At 44.6% G+C, this 13,168-nt stretch overlaps 1 long non-coding RNA gene across 1 annotated transcript; it reads left to right on the top strand.

Moving 5' to 3' along the window:
- Positions 1-4,093: 4,093 nt before the first annotated feature.
- On the top strand, positions 4,094-9,878 carry LOC126507989 (uncharacterized). The gene is made up of 3 exons (XR_007593684.1): positions 4,094-4,555; positions 6,975-7,120; positions 9,571-9,878. It is a non-coding gene; the product is annotated as an uncharacterized lncRNA (long non-coding RNA).
- Positions 9,879-13,168: the final 3,290 nt, after the last annotated feature.

Genomic DNA, 13,168 nt, shown 5'->3' with positions numbered 1-13,168 from the left:
TGTTTGAGCTTTCAAAAACTCAAGAATTTCTCTCAGTTACCCTCTGCCTTGTGCAATCCTACTTTTCAAACATCAAACTTCCTTCTCCTTTTTCCCTTCCCTGGGTTGATTTTTTTATCCTCTTCTTTCCTTCCATAATTGAAATAAATAAATAAATAAACATGTACATTTGCTCCAGCTTCATGGGTCTGACATTTTGCCATTTCTACTCATTACCTAAAGTTTTTGCCTTTCATTCAAACCAACAACCTCATGAAATGCATTTGTCAAGGGATGCTCCATCCCAAGGACAGCTAGAAACCAGTGTCATTTTCCAGAATTAAACCACGCTGTCACCTAACCGTCAAAATTTTAAAAATCTGTTTCTGTTAGAAAAGAAGTCTTGAAAATGTGTGAACTGAAACGGTGCATGACCGTAACCTCATGGGGCACACGGTTCTGTAGAAAGTGAGTGGGAACAAACTGGAAATAACAGGACAGGCACAAGGACGGGGGCTGGGGAGATACGAGAGCTCTCTCCGAGGAGGACACAATCGTGAGGCAGCAGACCTCTGTTAACACACGACACTTGCAGTGAGATTGCATTATCTCTCATGCCCTCCTACTGGCCACCACCCATCAGAGCATAATCCTCCACAGCCTCTGTGTGAGCACATCCTCCAAAGAAAGAGATGCCATGGTAACCCCAGGACTCCACTCTTCTCAGGTGATACACCCTACAGCTTTGCCCCAAACAAGACCTCCAACCTCAGTGACACTGGACAGACCTGCTATGGTATAAAGATCTTTCCAAAATTTACACATTGAATTTGCTCCCCATCCCCTGTCAAGGTGAAGTACAGGAAGTAGCTATTTGGAAAACTACTAAGGCATGGAGGCAGAACCTCCTAGAAGGTGCCATCTGAGCAAACCTCACTGGTACCCTTTGTGCCAACCCCCTAGCCTCCGGATAGGCCCCCCTTCTTTATAAACAACCAGTATTCTGCTTTGGCAACATTCTGTAAAATAAACTCCTTAGCATTTTATTATCTTCAGTGTGAAAAATACCAGCAAGGATGTCATATATGTCATATCCTTGCCCGTGTTCCAAAAAAGCATAGATCCAGCTGGTGGGTAATGGTGCATATATTTAATCCCAGCACTCAGGAGGCAGAGGCAGGTGTATCTCTGCGACTTTGAGGCCAGTCTGGTCTACAAGAGCTAGTTCCAGGTCAGGCTCCAAAGAGAAACCCTGTCTCAAAAAACTGAAAGAAAAAAAAAGAAAGAAAGAAAAAGAAAAAGAAAGGATAGATCCAAATTAGGAAAACAAAAATCAGTCTTAGTTCCTCTTTTCTCAGAAAGGGAAATAGAGCTCTGGAGAGAAGTGGTGATGTCCTAGAAACCACTGAGTTGTCTACAACTGAGTCAGACTAAAAGCCCAGATCTCTCAGCTAGCGTCCAGTTCTTCAGGGCAGGATCAGAGAGGTTGGTGGTGGAGGACAGGCCTGGTAGTGCGTATCTGTAATCCCAGCACACTGAGGCAGGAGGATCTGGTGTTTGAGGACACATGCATTACAAGTTTACAATCAGCTCAGACTGCATATCTGTCTGAGGAGAAAAAGTAACTTTCTGGGTACAGGTAACTTATGCCCCTTCTTGCATCCCCTTCACCGGCCATGCATAAGAATTCTGAGCACCTCTCCTGGGATCCATGTTAGAAACCTAATTCCCAGTCATTCGCTAATGGGACCTTTAGGAAGCAATGAAACTTAAGGAAGGTCACTGCTAGGTGCCACCCCACCACATCCTGGTTCAGTGAGAGAACACCCTTTTATCTCCATTTTCACTCATTTGGCCTCATGTGAAAATAAATCTTTTGCTTCCGGGTGGGTCACGGGGGGGGGGGGGGGGGGGGGATTTGAAAGCCATTCCTACTGCACTTGCCTGTGCTGTTTAGACAAAAATATCAGAGAAGAGGAAAAGTAAAATATAGTGCTTTTCTGAAGAAAGCAAGCAGGAAGTACATAGCATTAAATGTAACATAATTAAAAGAGAAATGGGAATTTTCAGGCAAGCCCACAAAATCCCTCAACGTCAACTCGGACGTTTGGGTTCATGATTGACTATGACGTCATTATACAAACCCCCAAAAAAGGAAACTGGTGGCAAAAAACTCTATCTACACTTGGAGTTATGTCTTTAAAGTGAGATAGAGTTAGGAATGTCTCCGTTTTATTTTTTTCTGGTTCTTGAGCATCTGCAGGCTCCTCAGAACAGAAGGGTCTCTACAACCTCAGGGCTTACCTTCACTGAGCTTGTTTCGGGTGCAACTCGGAAAAGTAGAACATTGCTTGTCTGTGTGCTTCAAAGATAATGTCGGTGGTCTTTACGCACACGCACGCACACGCAGGCACGCACATACGCAAACGCATGCATGCACGCACACCCGCGCACGCGCGCACACATGCAAGCCTCCCATGCTGGACCCCAGCTAACAGACAGGTTTTATGTTGCCTGTTTATTTTTTTTTTTTCTTAGCGAAATTGTGTCTCTCTATTTGAAGTTGAAAGATTTCCTCTTAGAACCTGACTTCCTGGCAGCCTGTGCAAAGTCCTGGGAGGACGAGAGGTCGGGTCAGAGCAGGAAAGCAATGTGCACAGAGCGTGACTGTGGCTGAAGACCTTGGTTCCACACCTTGCACACCAACAACTCAAGCACACCCACCTTTCACGCTTCGGAGCCCTGTGAAATGAAAGAGGTGTGTATCCCTAAAAATGGCTCGCAAATTTAAGAAGATTCTGCCTCTCTTTTGCATCATTTCAGCAATGCCCAACTCATGCATTTCCCAGTTGTGTGTGGAGTTCTCGGCAGCAATAACACACACTAGGAGATTCTTGGAATGCAAGAACAAGCCTAAAGCTTGTTTTCAAATGTAAGGAGAGTTCTGAAAATAGTCAAAGAAGTAACTAGTGAAGACAAATAATAAGTCGGTTTTCCCGACTTTCTTGAGAATAAAAACTTAACTCAGACTTTGTACACACATATTTTACCTGCCTTGAGTTAAGTCTGTCTGTGCCTGCTCATCCCTCATTCCACATTAAACTTCACTTACTTATCAGCTACAATACCGGTCCTTAAGCTGTGATGGATAGAAGAGTCCTCTAGAGAGCATATTAAAAATCAGACTGCGGACCCCGCCCTCCAGTTTCCCTGTGATGCTCAGCTACATGTCTGAGGACCATACTCTGAGAGCTGCCCTACACCACAGGGCGGGGCCCTGCTTATAAATGATGACACTCTCTGCTTGCCATTGAGGTCAAGAGCTGTGAGCACGCCTTAGGGAAACTGCAGCTGTGTTGCCATTCTTAATGGCAGTTACTGATTTCTTAGTCCATCTCTAGCCACGCTAGGATAACAAAGAAAGCAGCAGAAGCACCTACTTCAATGAATAGCTAGCAACGCTGCATGAAAATCCTGCATCCGTGTATAAATGCCAGTCATGCTGGTATTGCTATTCTCAAATCAGTTCAAAGTCAGGGTCTTCCTTTCATTTCTCTCTTAGGACCCCACCAACATCATAAGCTGTGCCTCGTACATAACAGATGCAGAGTAAATGTTCCCTGAAGGAATAAACCAAGACACACATGAGTATATGACCAAATGGTATAGTAAACAGATTGAATAGGACAAGCAGACAGGGGTTACGTTTATAGAGGTCCTTTAAACGTGGCCCAAAGCCACATTAAAATGGATACTTCTCCACCAGAGTGTAAACTCAGAGGTGACTGGTAAAATATAGTAATTCCCCAGTCGGGTATTAATAGCCAGGCTTTTGGCACATTTACTCAATGTCTGGTATTATTCCCCGCCTGCACTGTGTCTATTAAGACCTAGGGTCCAGTCTCTGTTAATGTTAAACCTTGATAGAACAGTTAGCAAGCTGCATTTTATTGCTCTGATGCAGAACTTAAAAACAGCGACTTAATGTGCACAGAGGTATTTTTCTTTCGGGAAAGGAAAGAAGGAAGAAAGAAAGGGCGGCAGGCAGGGAGGGAGGGACCGAGGGGAGAAGGGAGGGAGGGGGAGGGAAATCTTAAAGCAGACAGGTCAGGACTTGGTGCAGGCATGACTCAGCAAATTTACAAGGCCTGAGATTCCCTCTACCTCTGTGCGTCAAGCTCAGTGTAGGATTTATCTGAAAATTGCCTCAGAATGCTGCAAGACTACACAGAGTGCTGCCCTCCAGTCTGTCGTCTGTTCTGCAGCCACTCAGGGAAACTGAGCACCAAGGACAACATTGCCTCCCTCTGCCCGCCCTCCCTTCTAAGAAGCCTTCCTGGAAGCCTGCAGAACACTCTAATCAGCCAGAGCCTGGTCACAAGGCCACACCCGGCTCAAGGGAAATGTGAACTGGCATTGAGCTGAACACAGGGCCACCCCAGAAATCGGCTTCTGCTAGTCGGAAAGAAGGGAGAAAATTGGCTGTGTCTCTGGGCGCTCTGGCCCAGCTCACAGGCGCGTTCTCCCGGTGAACAACGGACCACAAGTTATATTTGCTAAGCCAGCTTCAGCTTCTGTGAGTGTACATTTCACTCCTCCGTTTTTCCTATCACATCCTCTGTTGGGGGAAAACATGAAATTTCAGCTCAGCTCAGCTTTGGAGAAAGCAGCTGGGCCGGCAGCAGGGCCACACGGTGCGCAGATGCTCGGTGTAAAATTGGATCTCGCATGCTGTGACGATGCTGGCGGTTAGGATAAAAATAAACATCTCCCCACACTCTCGGCGTGGTGATTATAGTATTCAGCCCTCAGAGCAAGAGGGCGGCCGGCACCAGCAGAGCAGATTGAGCGCGGGGTAACACCTCCTTCAAGGGACTGCAGTGGGATGCTCTCTCCTGCTCTTTTTTCTTTTCCAGCCTCGCACCATCCATCCTGCAACAGCGCTGTCATTTTACCTAGTTTTCCCAGGCTAAATTGTAAGGTGCCTGGATGCGAACCTCCAGCGACAGCTTTCCCCCAGGGGCATGCTCCAAGCCACCCGCTAACCTGGATCTGCTCTCCCTCCGATCCCAGAGACTCAGAATCAGACAAAAACTCCTTTACAAAAAAGCCTGGAAAGGACCCGAATTCCGAAGCGATAGGGTCTCTGTGTCCTTTGTGTCCCGTGGGCAGTTTCCCAGCAAGGTTTCAGGTTTCGCAGTTAGCTTTTGTAATTACAACAACAGAGAAAGATAGTCACCTTTAGAGTGAGAGGCAGAGTACCCTATTCCTGGGCTGTTTGAAAACTGGTGGCCTTACTTGGAGGGGCACATTGCAGCCAGGGATTTTTGTGCAAAACTGGGTTCCGTGAGAGGCAGCCAGACAGCTCTTCTTCAGAGAGGGAGGACATTACACCTGTGTGAAACAGAGTCTTTCTCTCTCTCTCTCTTCCAATTCAGCTGGTGGACAAAGACACTGTTGAGTGAATTTACACGGGGAGCTTTAAGGGGCTGGGACAGATCGTGCAGGACAGTTTGTAGGGGTCAGGGATAAAAAGACACAGGCCATATAAACCATTGGGTGAATTAACTCGAGGTTAAACTGTTCTGTGATTCCTCTTTATGTAACTTGGTGGAGCAGAAGAAACTGGGGGGATTGGCTGTCTTAATCCAGCCACTGGACACCCTGGAAACTGCTGGCCCCTGTCAGTTACGCTTCCCTGGCGGAATAAATCAGGAGCTTTCTTCAGCTGGGAAGAGCTGGGTTTGTTTTTTTTTTTTTATTTATTTACTGTTTTTGTTTTTAGACAAGATCTGTGTTTCACAGTCTAACCTCAAATGCCTTTGGACTTCTGATCCTTCTGCCTCCAGCTTCTTGGGTGCTAGAATTACGGGCATGTGCCAGGAGACCCCGTAATTCCTGGGGGTCAAACTCAGAGCTTTGTGCATTCCAAGCAAGCCATCTGCCAACTGAGACAAATCCCCAGTCCTGGGAATAATGTAGCTCTTTACACTTGAGTTTTGCATATAATGATATCGTATCTAATAAATGCCAGTTTTAAAAAAAAATCACATCATAAAAAAAAAAAGAATAAAAAAAAGGTCACCCTTCAAAGTGAGCATCTGCAAGGAGAAAAACTATGCAGGGGTGGTTTTGATCAACCAGTGTTGATGGTTTCCTCTTTCTCATGTGGAGTGAACAGGATTGTGTAGAAGAGACAATGAATGAGGGGAATCCGGGACAGTCAGACACCTTAGTTGAGAAAAGACATGGAAAATGTGCTGTCAGCGTGGAGGAGACTGGTTGAAATGCCAGCAAGCAGGCAGAGTGCATTTAATCGTTTCTCTCTGCTCTTGGCTATGCATGTGATATGACCAGCTGCATGAGTCATATCATGCATGAGCCTTAACTTCCCTCAGTGATGGACTGTAACCTAGAATTATGAGACAGGCTCTCTCCCACCCTATGCTACTTTTATCAGGAAGTTTTATCATGATAACAGAACAGCGACCTTCTGTCCTAGGGACGACAGAAACAAGACTGTACCCATCACACTTGCTCACGCACAATAACATGATGGCTGCACAGGAAAAACAAGATGCTCCTGAACCCTGTCACTGTCTTTCCAAGTCTGTGCATTGCTCCTTCTAAAGAATCAATAACAGTAGAATGAAGGGAAATAATAATAATAATAAATAAGCAGATGAGGTAGGGGTGCAGGGGCAAAGAGGACCACCAAGGGGTTCAGAACAAACCACTCTAGATACAAAATTTCTTCATGATTCTTTGTTGTCTTGGGAATGCACACATTTGGGGCTTTTATTTTTCTGTATGTTTGTATTTGTTCAGTCTCAATCAAGTAATATGTGTGTATGTGTGTGTGTGCATGTGTATAATATTTGTTGTCTCGTTTTGCTTGTCACTCCGAAATATATTCGGCAGTGGTGGTGGGAGTGTGTCTGTGTGTGTATTTGTACATGTGTTAGCTGAAAAATAACTTTGATATCATTTCTCAGGCACCATATTTGGTTTTGAGTTATGGTCTCGCATCGGCCTGGAACTTACCAAATAGGCTATGCTGGCTGCCCAGAAGACCCCAGGCTCTGCTTGGCTGTGAGGCCTTCCCAGCACTGGGAATACAAGCATACACCACCATCCCGAGGTATTTTATGTGTGCTCTGTGGATTGAGATCAGGTCTTTAGGCTTCAAGGGATTAATTTACCAACTAAAATATCACCCCAGTCCAAGACCCCAGTTTTGAAAATGGAACTAAAGGTATTCTCAAGTGTTATGAAGACTAGAAAAAAAAAAAGAAATTTGGGAATGTGGTTAGGGACCCAGAAATCCTACATAGCATTATATTCTGTGCCCAGGACACAGTTATTAAGATATAGAATGTGACTAAGATACTCTCTACATAAATATAAGCAAGCCTGTATTACAGAATAGCATTTAAGTGTTTAACCTTCATCTCATTTTCTGTAGTCTACTTTGTAAGGACATGTGCACATCTGGAGCGAAAAGGCACAGTCCAAGAAAACTGGGGGTGGTTAAGATCCAAGAATAAAGTTATTGTCGTGGAGCACAAATGGGTGGTTCTTTGGAACAGCCTTTCCTTTACAGTATAATAATTCATTATTCACCAAGGGTAAAGTACAACGTTGCTGTTCTGGAATGCATTGCAGAGATGACTCCAAGAGTTGGTGTCTGCATGCTTCTAGCCATAAACGGTTACAGATGGGTTCTTAGGGGGTCTGTGGATTGCACGATGAAAAAAAAAGAAGAAATTACTTGCCTTGCCTTTTATTCTTTGTATAGTTGCAGGAGTTTGTAACTTACTAGTGCCTGAATCCTCTACAACAGACTTTGCCCTAAAGGGCTCTGTACTTAGATGGCACCTGATATTTGACCCAATCTCTAAGCAAAGGGAAGAGCTTAGTACATAGTCAGGTCATGTCTCACGTTTGGAAATAGCTAGCATGAGTCCCTGGTATTTCTCTCGCATTCCAATGCATGTTCTATTCCAATACATGTTCGACTCCATGCATGTTCCATCCCAGTATATGTTCTAGTTCATACATGTTCTATTCCATGCATATTTTCTTCTATGCATTGTTTCATTCCTATGCATGTTCCAGTCCATTATGTGCATGCTTTATTTCTTGCATCTTCCATTCTGTGCATGCACTAAATTAAATGCATGTTCATGCATCTTCTATTCCATGCATCTTCCATCCCATGACATGTTCTATCCAAGGCTTCATTTGATATGCCATCTAGGAAAAAGTGTCTTTCTAGCAAGAAATAAAAGCAGCCACGGAATCAAATATTCTCTCCAAACACCTACAACAGAGATGCCAATACTGGTACACTTGCACAAAAGATTTCTAGAAGTAAATTCAGACGTGAGTTAGCAGTAGATCTCAAACGGGTGCAGAACTGACCTTGTACCCACTTCAGACTGCTAAAGAGACAACATCCTTAAGCCATGGGAGGCGGCAGCTGAATTGGCAGTGAACTTCAAATGCTTGGCCTCAGTCTCTCCCAAGAGAAAAGCTACCCCGCCTTCCCTTCTCTTTCATCTCTTTATTCTGTCCTCTGAAAACATTGATTTTGGAGCCAGGGGATGGTTCCATGGGTACACTACCACAGCACAAGCAAAAAGACCTGAGCTTGGATCCCCAGAACTCACATAAAGCCGGACACTGGGGATGCTGAGATGGACAAGCGGGCAAAGGTACTTGCTACAAAGTCTGTCCTGAGTCTTGTCTCTAGGATGCACATGGGGAGGAAAAAAACCACTTCTGCAAGTTGTCCTCTGACTTCCATTCACAAACCGTGGCACGTCTGTAATGCTAGCTCTCCTACGACAAGGTAGCTAGGAGAATCCTCAGAAGCTTGTTGGCTAGTTACCTTGGCATACACCACAGTAAACAATAAGAGGCCTTGCTTCAAACAAGGCAGAAGTCAAGTACTAACATCCTGTATTCGGACATGCACACACAAATACACACATGAACATTCACACACACAATCACTAAATCACCTGCTCCAATGCTCCCATTCATTACTTCTCTCCTCCTTGGCTGGAATGGCCTCTGAATGCACCTGCCTGCCTCTCATGTTCTCACTCTGTCTACCATTCCCGTTGCCCCAGATCACAGACACATTCCAGATCTCCTCAGGTACTTCCCTGACCAAAGGTTTGGGAGGCTCCATTGCCTGCCAAGGAAAGTCCAAGAGCATCAGCATAACAACGCATCAGGCCTTCCATCAAAGGCAGTTCACGCTTTTGGGCGCCTCTGGAAGATCCCCACCCCATGCACCCCTGCCCAATGTCTCGTCACCCATTGACTTCTGCCCGCCTCGCAGAAGACAAGCCCCCCTTGTCTCTGCCTGCTTTGCTCATCTTCCTCTTTCAGGATTTACCCCAAACATTTCTCAGTGGAACCTCTTCCCAGTTCCACTCAGAGCACTCAACATCTCTACTTAGGTTGCATATTTTAATGATTACATTTTAACCATTTCTTCTCAGCCCCCAACAGCTCTCAGGGTATAAGAACTGGATCCTTCATTAGTCATGATATGTCCCTGTCTACCTTTCTTTGGAGAACCCTCTGGGAAGCTGCGAGCCTTTGTTTGACCTGACCGCTGGCTGTAGTACTGGACCTTCCATAGTCCAGTGGAACTAGGACACTTCGGAGTCAGGATTTGCACTGTGAACGTCATCTATGGGTCTGCTTCTGGAGAACCCAACAGAGGCACAGAGGCCAGGGCAAGAACGTCCCAAGGATGAGCCATGGGAATACTCTCCATCTAGGGCCCAAACGCTCCTCCACTTCCTGCACTATCACTTTACCAGGAAGTCCCTGGAGAAAACACACAGCGAGTGGTCCAGGCACCAAAGCATCCCCATCCCCTTCCATAATAAACACGCTTCCATACCATTATTCCCAGGGCCTGGGGCACCCATCTTGCCCTACGTTTTCCACTTAAAATTAAACACATGAAGTGTTTACTCCTTCAAAACTTTCCTATTTAATCCATCTGTTTCCTAACCCCATGTCATTACAAAAGTAAAGAATTCTGAATATAATATAGCAAGCTATTGGATTTTAATCCTACTTTAACAACAACAACAACCTGGAACCATTTCTATGGTCAAAATATAGCACCTACATACACAAAATGTTAAATTGGTAATAATGGATCTTACCAATATGGGATTAAGTGGTGATTACATTAATAAGATCTTACCAACTCAGGAAGCTAGTGACATCTACTGTGTGCTCATTAATAACAAATCCCCGAATATTCTCTTCTGGAGTTCTTCAGTGAATTTAACTCTCCTCTAAAGGTCCTGTATTTGCCTCTGATCCACCTCCTTCTCAACATCTTCTACCGCAGACATGAACAAAAGTCCAGGCATTGCAGAGTAACTATACTCAGCAAACATTCCCTGGGGTGAGCCATGCCACACTGGGATGCTCAAAGCACGTTACTGGGGAGTTTAAGGCTCATGAACAGCTGTGTGGGATCATCACACATTACAGCATTGCCTGTGTAAAATGCCATTGTGTTTTCTGGGTCAGAACAGTAGTCACATGGCCACGTCTCCAGCAGCCACTGGATGGACTTATATAACTGATCCAGACTGTCATGAGCACTTACGGAAACCGAACCTGGGGCTGTCTGATCAAAACTAAGGTTTTATTGACAAGGAGACAAGAGAACAGCCACTCTGTCCACAGCAATGTGCACAAGCATTGTGGTTTACTGTGTGCTCTATAGGAGGGGGGTGGAAGGACAACAGAATGGGGGTCATGCAAATACAGTATACGTATATGAAATTTTTAAAATGGTATTTTCAAAAATGGTAGACACTAGTAGAAGAACAAATGGACGTTGTTTACCTTTGGAGTCCTGTCTCTTGGCATATTAGATCACTTCTGCCAGGCCCTGAGAGGTGAGAAAACTCTGATCCATGCATCTACTTCCATGTCCACTTCCTCCCAATGACCCTACTCATTCTCCCAAATGCTTACCCTTCCTTCCCCGGGCCATGTTCTTGTGCCGTATCTCAGAGTCCTACATTGTATATCACCTCTCCACTTTCAGTAGGCAATGAGGGATTTAACATGAAGTTCCACATTCAATATCTCCCCAAACCCAAGGCAGCTCTTATTTACGATCCCTGCTCATTTCTGAGACCCTCTTGTGAGCCAGCTGATTACAGAAAACCCTACGAGTTCTCCCAAAATTAGATGACATATAGGATACAAATGAAGAAGAGATTGAACTATTAATACAAAACTCACAGCTCAAAACAAGCAAAAACCCCTTACTGTGCTGTGTGGGTCAAGGCTTGCCCTAAGTGCCGCATGCAAATGAAGCCACCTCAGGCTCTTAACCATCCAGCAAAAGGAAGCATTCACTCCCAGCAAACACATGCCCAGTCATTTTTATAGATAAGAAATCTGAAACTTCAAAGGGTGAGTAGTTTAAACTCACCCAGCTGGACCGTAACAGGTAGTATTTAAAGCTGGCCCTACCTCCCAAAGCTCGCCCACCACAATACTGCAGGAATCTGAGTCCGGCCTCTGATCTTCCAAGGTTTATTTCATACTTGACATCAGGACGCTAAGAATTGAATTTGTTCTCCATATAGCTCACAGTCAACCTGGCTGAAGAAGACAGAACTGGAAGTCAGTGAAAAGATATTTAACAAATTTCCTCTTGAGAGTAGGGAGCAAAGATGGTCCCTGTCAAACTTAGAAGGGGGACCCAGGGGAAGACACACCATTGGCATTTCCTCCCTTTGTCCCCTTCAGGCCACACACTAAATGTGACCCCATGAATTAAGACAATTGCCCATTTTGCCCATTTTAGATAGCTTGTACTTCAGAAATATCCTGATGAAGGGTTCTGCTGTAAACGTTGGAATCTTTAGCTCCCCATCAGACTAGAGTTCTCTGGAAGAGAGAGATTAAAAAGTCACTATGCTGTCTGAGGTTACCCCTGAAGGAAGTTTCCTGTCTCCGCTTGTCTCTTCAATGTCATTTTATTCTTGGAGCCTTCCCACAGCAGAGGCTGCCCGCAGGAAGATGCAGCTTAAAGCCTGTTTCTCGCATGCGTGTGCGCACGCGCATACACACACACACACTCACACACACACAAGAATTTCGAGGGAAAAGTGTGCAGAGCCCTTTCTTGCTTTGGCACACCTTTGTCTCTTGCTGCTATTGTTTGGCTATAGATACTTAGATTTTTAAACAGGGTCAACACATGACTGAATCCTTTCTCCAGACAGATTTCTCTTCCTGCAAGGAAAAGTTTTCAGAAAGCCAAACCAGCTGTCTAAGGATTCCTCTAAGCCTGCAACTCCCCGGGTCCAGCCTCCAGAAGAAAGCAGTTGTGTGCTCATCAATACAATGATTTAAACAACCTAAAGAATTAAAAGGAAATCAGTATGATGGTCTCAAAGACAGGGGCTTCTTGGGTGGCCTACAGGATTGTGTAAAAAAATATGGAAAATAATATAGTAATCTTTTCCATTTACTTTTACTCAGTCACTCACACACATACACACACACCATCACTACCACCACCACTATCACCACCACCACCACCATCACCACCACCACCCCCAGCAACTACAACTTCACAGTGTCATTTTAAAACTTTGTGTAGACTACAGAGAAACCCTGTCTCTAAAAACCAAAATAAAAACAACAAACCCCACAAAACTTGGTGTAGATTAAGCATCATGATGTATATATAAAGTAGTTCCATGCAAGTAAAGATCTGAAAGTCTTCCCAATTCTCAGCCCAAATTTCCTTAATGTGAGATGAATTTTTGATAGACTAGTGGATCGTCTGAGGTCCCTTTTCTGTAAAAACCAAACAAAATACTCATTTCTTCACCTCATTTCCTATGCTTTTTACAAGATCATCTTCTATGGTATCACCTGCATCCCTCGGTTCTAAAATTAGCACAAAGATCTGTAGCTATCTTGTACCAGTAGGCACAAAGGGAAAACAGATATTAGCCCAGCACTGGCCCAAGATTGGTGCTTTTAAAAAAAAAATTAATTTGAAAACTCAATCCAAAGTTTGACGGCTAGTACAATAGGAAACTTTCAGAATCTTCGCGACTTTAGGAAATTTCAAGGAAGCACCAGCCAGCTGTTACCAGAGACTGTGAATTAA

This window comes from Alexandromys fortis, unplaced genomic scaffold, assembly GCF_014885135.2.
Source record: "Alexandromys fortis isolate MF-2015 unplaced genomic scaffold, M_Fortis_MF-2015_v1.1 scaffold_73, whole genome shotgun sequence".
Lineage (NCBI taxonomy): Eukaryota > Metazoa > Chordata > Mammalia > Rodentia > Cricetidae > Alexandromys > Alexandromys fortis.
The sequence above is the reverse complement of the archived record's forward strand: the minus strand, read 5'-3'. Positions and strand labels throughout refer to the sequence as shown.